We start from the raw sequence: 6,499 nt of genomic DNA, 5'->3' as shown, positions 1-6,499 counted from the left end.
ATACTATGTAGATTTCAAATTGGCAACTGGGTAAGTAAATTATGACAAGGGGCAAGGACAACTTTCTCATAGGCCATGTACTTTATTATCAGGGATTTGTGGTTTTATCCTAAGTACCCATTCCCCTGGGGCAGTAATCTAAATATAACCCAGTAGTACATTGTTTTATGTCCTCATGAAAGAAAATTATGATTTGAAATAAAACTTTTTGGGAAAAATGAAATTTTAGCCATAATATGTATTGGAGTACATGGAAGAGTAGTCCTTGCCTTACATCACTGTGACATCCCATATGCGGCCAATTTGAAGTCTCCATGGGTATAGTGATTACTAATATTTACAACTTTTATAAATTCATAACTTTCTTGTTGTTTGTCCAATATTGTTTAAACTTTCACCTATCAACTTGTCTGATTTATCTTTTCCTTCTAAGAACAAGTTTTTTGGGGGGTTGGATTCCCCTTTAAACCCGACTACGCCGGCTTGGATATTGGTGGTGATGATGTTGAAGATGGAGATGTTGGTGATGATGATGATGATGATAATATAAGTGATGATAATAAAAGTGGTGATGATAATTAGAATGAAGATGATGATAATGATGTTGATGATGATAATGATAAATATGGAATGGCTTTGATTACAACGATGATTACAACTATGATGAAGAAGGAGGAGGATAACGATAAAAAATTAGGATAATGGTGAAGATAAAGATGCTGGTCTTGGTGACGATGATGAAGATAATGATAACAACGTTGATCTACAAAGTTGTTGGTGATGATAAAGTCGATAATAAAGGTAAATAAGATGTTTCATATAGCGATGATAATGATGAGGAAGATGATTCTTATAATGAAGAAGGGAGAAGCGAGTTTTCGCAATCGAGACAGGGACGGATTCTACAACATAGAAAATCTATTGAAAATGCCCGTGCAAACACAATGAACAGCTGAGAGGTCTTTGTCGAAAACTTGTGAACCTGGAAAGCTGATATTCGTAAGATTCTAAGCTGATGAAAAAATGCAAATACACTGAAAAAATTAAGTGCTAATTTAGCACTAATAGTGCTTGTATAGTGGCTGCACTACGAGTGCTGATTTTCTAGTTTAAATTTGAACTAGAAAATCAGCACTCGTAGTGCAATCACTATACAAGCACTTTAAGTGCTAAATCAGCACTTCATTTTTTACAGTGTATGTCGTCTGTCCAGGGTTCTGTACGAAACTACCGATTTGATTCACCAATTTTCGACAAAGACTGCATTGTCATGGAGGGCTTTTGACAATAGATTTCCTATGCTGTAGAAATTGTCCTCACGATTGCACAAACTCCCCAATGATGTCCATGATTAAGTAGTTGTTTAATGGAAGTGGTGATACTAAATGGGTCTTCAAGGATTACGATAATGTTCAAATTAACACATGCAAAATGCGATTAGCAGATAGATGAAAATTTCATCAAAATGTGATAACAATAATAACGTTAAAATTATAAACTTGGTCTAATTTCCAATTTGTTTAATTTTCATTTGGGATAATGGTTTCTTAGGCTATTCCCATTAGGCCATCACACATACAGTTTGTTCATATTATTTATGTTTTTATTTTCCACTTTTGAACCGGAACGCTGTAGAAATTTAATATATATTGCATTGCATGTTGTCCGCTCTACTAGGCTTTTATAAGGCCTATTTTTATGAAAATAAGATGGGATGGGGAAGGAATAAAAATAAGAACAAAGGAAAATTCTATTAAGTGCAAATAAGAATGATAAAGGTTGAATGAATGCGTGGTGTCTCCTCTTGTAGTCTTTCTTTAGGGGGCGTCCCTTTTCAAGCCTTTGTGGCTATGACTGCCCCCTCCCATGCGATGATTGTTAATTGTTATTTTACCGTGACAAAATGTCAATATATTTTTGCATGGAAATACACAATCAATCAATCAATCAATCAATCAATCAATCAATCAATCAATCAATCAATCAATCACTCACTCACTCACTCACTCACTCACTCACTCACTCACTCACTCGATCGATCGATCGATGATCAATCAATCGATCGATCAATCAATCAATCAATCAATCAATCAATCAATCATAATCCATTATTAGTACATTGAATTGAACAAGGGAACGAGGACCTTCATTCTCTTCTTTATAATCCGGTCATTCTGTAGCTTCTATCATCCGCAGGGCCGTAGTTAAGGGGATGGGGTGCGACACCCTCCACTATTCTTCATACCGTCGGAAAAGGAAGAGAAGTTAAGACAAAGAAGAAGGAAAATAAAGGAAAGGGGGAAAAGGGCAGGGGAAAGTGAGAAAAAAAATGGAGAGAAAAAATGAAGGAAAGAACAAAAAAGAGAAGACAGAGCGTGAGGGAAATGAGAGAGAAAACGAGAGAGAGATATAGAGAGAGAGAGAGAGAGAGGAGGAGAAAGGAAAGGGAATAGAAGGTAGAGGGAAGAAAAAAAGGAAGGAGAACAAGATAGAAAACAGGTAAAAAGGAGAAGTAAGAAAACGGAAAATAGTAGGAAAGGAAACAAAAGATGAAAAGAAACATACGACATCGAAAAAAAAACTTATCCTGCTACCACATACAAACCTACATTTTTTTCTTTCAAATAATATTTTTGGGAACAACATTCATAATCTTAGGGATCGCGCGCCCGTCGCCCCCTCCCAAATCCATTTTAAGGAGGAGGAGGAGAAGGTGGAGAAGTAGAACAAAACAGAATGAGAAGATAAGATGAATGACTACTAACAAAATATTCAAAGCAAATTACATAATTTAATGGCTTTGCAACTTTTTGAATCCGCCAAACTGCATTTGGTTATTTTACGTCAAGTTCAAGTATCATCCGTAATGGTGCATAGCAATGATTTGAAAGAGGCATAAACATGTTTACCAGATACGTATCCACACAATTACACCATATTTTCGTACGCCCAATTCTTAGAATCTGTAAATATGCATGTGGTGATGCAATGACTATGAGTACGATATATTTTTCAGCATCATAGATATAATCGATATAGGCGTATGATTATGAGAATTATATTTGATAGGAATAATTCATTCGATGAGCGACTCGTAAGTCCTCGGTTGTCCTTCACGGGGAGGTTTTGCTCCCGCCACTAGCCCTATCACGGCTCTACCCCTCCGGATCGTGGCGACATCTTTTAAGTGATGCATAGTGTATTAATTTATCCATTATCATATTTGTTAATTCTAGATCAAATAAATAAATGATTGATTTTTTATTAGATTAATGGACATTAGACCAAGTATGAATTAGACCAAACGATCATTAGACCATATGAAACTTAAACGAAATGAAAATTAGACATATTGACGATTAGCACAACTGGTCCATATACCATTTGGCTATTAGACCAATTGGTCATTAGACCGATTGAATATTTAACCAAGTGGAAATTAGAATAAATGGAAATTGGACCAAGTGTAAATTAGACCAAACGGTCATTAGACCATAAGAAAATTAGACGAAATGAAAATTAGACTAAACGGTTTTAGCCCAACTGCTCATTAGACGAATTTGTTATTAGACAAAGTGGGAATTAGACGAATTGGATATTAGAACAAGTGAAAATTGGCACAACTGATCATTAGATCAAAAGAGAATTAGACGATGTGGATATTAGACCAAGTGGGAATTAGACGAATTGGATTTTACATAAAAGAATGGCTGTATTCAAAATGGGCTAAGACTTTGTGAAGCTAGACGAACTGATAAGCAGACCAAATGATATTAGACCATCCGATAATTAACCAGCTAAATTGAGCGTTTCAGAAAATCGCCCTTTGTAGTGTCCAGTTTGCCCTTGTACTGTCTTTGACAGACGTCGCAAAATATACCTTAGTACTTTTCTTCCACGGTCTCACATCCGGGGATCTGAGGACTCGTAGAAAGAGTCAAGTTGATCATCGCAGCAACCATACACGTCATAATGCCAAACAAAATACTGTATGAGACAACGCTGACAATAATAGTAAAAATGATAATAATAATAATAATAATAATAATAATAATGGTATTTATTCATCAAAATTTTAAGGAAACATGATACAAATTACATGATTTACAGAGTACAAGATAAAATAATTAAAATAGATAACATTATTACTAGAACAGAATTTCTGAATTATACTAATAATGTTTACAGAATAGAGGGCCTCTAACAAATTCTAAATATATATTACTATAAAGACAATAAAATACAATGATTATGAATTTATTTGACCCGTGTCAAGCTTATTCGGGTATTGGGGCCATTTTCATGAAAACGTTATAAAAATAAAGTCTTCTTTTGCATTTAAGTATCCAGACTATTTACAAAACTATCTAAAGTCTCTACAACGACATATGAATAGTTTGGTTGCAAAAGGGGTTAGGTCCACTTTGGACCATTCCGAGAAAAATCATATTTTTTTTAATCTCCCTGATTGCAATAATCTTATGAGAAACTAAATTTTCATGATGTACCCTATCATGTAAAAATTAAATGGGGTACAACAGAAATCTACCTGTCTTTATTATTTTATATACATTAAAAAAAAAAAGTTATCATTGTGGACCTAACCCCTTTTGCAAGCAAAATGTGATGAATCCAATCTGTTTTTATTAAAAAAGTGATTTTGCTTTGCCACTTTCATTCACATTTTTCAAATTTTCTTTGGCATCATAAGAGCGACTAAAATTCTATAGGTTTTGAAAAAATGATCTAATTCTTTTTGACAAATGAGCTCTGCGGACGAGTTTCGTTGCAAAATGGGTTATGTCCGCTCCAAGAAAATCATTTCTTTTGTTCTCCCATATTACAATATTCTTATGCGAAACTAGATTTTCGTGATACCCTAAAGGCATGTGAAAATAGCATTGGGTATAAAAGAAATCTACCTGTTTTAATATTTTTTAATATTCGCTAAAAAGTTTATTTGTTTATTTCATATGAACTGGATGTAATCTTTGTAACGTCAATTGGAAGAAAACAAATGTTTACTTGAATTTAACTGAAAAAGGGCAGTTACGGCACATTTTTGTAAATTACCAAAACGTGCCGATAGTTCACCAAATCTTAATCGGATTTTTTTGTCGAAAATGTGCAGTTATAACGTGATGTGGCTGCGCAATTTGGATAATTGCACATTTTGGTAACAAAATTTATTTAAAACTAAATGTAAAAAAAGAAGATTGATGATGTTGGATTAGACATGAACAAGATTTTCTTTTGTTTTGCTAAAAACAAAATAAAGGAAATGTTTAATGTCATTTATTCATGTCATTTATTTTCCACTCGTGGGCTGGATGGCCCTCTTCAGCCACAGGCTGTTCTTCTGAGGGGTCAAGCTGTTACATATGTTTCTCACAGTAGATGAAGAAGATGAACAAGATTTTCTTTTTTTGAGTGTCGGGCACTGCCAAATATATATACACAGCAAAAACTGTGGTGTTAACCGGTGTACATAGAGGACCACACCAGTTGTTTTACACCGGTGTTACATTGGTGGTGTTAGTTTTACACCAATAGGTGTTTTTACAACACCTTTGGTTGTTATATTTACACTCTTTGGTGTTATGTTCAATCTCTAGGGTGTAGTATTAACACATCGGGGTGTGGTCCTCTATTAAAACCAATTGGTGTCAGTTTTAACACCAGAGTTTTTACAGTGTAATAAAGGAAATGTTTAATGTCATTACATGTTTATCACAGGCTGTCGCTATAATATAATGCGTGGGTATTTCTCGTTAGAGAGAAGAAAGCCTCGATTCTTCAGAGGTATTTACCTATGTGTGTATGGGGGAGGGGGTTACCTCTACGGCCAATGCCATTTCGTTAATTGACCGTGTCGTCTTATGTCGTTTGGTCCAATACAATTTCGTCCAATAGTGAGTTTGGCCTAAAGCCACTTCGTCTCACCACATTGCCAGTTGCATGGTGCAATTGCCATGGTTGTCAAAATACCAACCTGGGGTGGTATTCTTTGATCTTTTTCTCTAAACAAAATATTGTATTGTTGCATATAGGGTCATTCGACAATGTCGCCTGGACTTAACCGGCGATTTAGACTATAGCCATGCACGCACTCACCTCCGTGCATGAGTGAACATTACGCAAGCCGCGCCCGCAATACCCCCTAATATGTACCCCCCGATGACCATGAGTCAGTCAGTGTCAAGGTTAATCAGTGAGAGTTCTGTGTCTGGAGAGTTAAGGTCAAGTCAAGTACGTGTTCAGCAGCAACAAATGCAGGCAGGACCTCCAGACCGTCGCTGGACACCATGTACTACCGAGGGATATTATACACCTTGGAGGGGCATTGATTCAGTAAGTGCCTCACTCTCACATCATTTATCCAACAATATTTGATTTAAAAAAAATAAGAGCAAATAACATTAACTGGTAAATGGAAACAATAATCAGGTCAAAAAATTTAATTGCAAAAAGACAACAATTAAAAATACATTAAATGCTA

Source organism: Lytechinus pictus, chromosome 9 (genome assembly GCF_037042905.1).
Source record: "Lytechinus pictus isolate F3 Inbred chromosome 9, Lp3.0, whole genome shotgun sequence".
Classification (NCBI taxonomy): domain Eukaryota; kingdom Metazoa; phylum Echinodermata; class Echinoidea; order Temnopleuroida; family Toxopneustidae; genus Lytechinus; species Lytechinus pictus.
The sequence above is the reverse complement of the archived record's forward strand: the minus strand, read 5'-3'. Positions refer to the sequence as shown.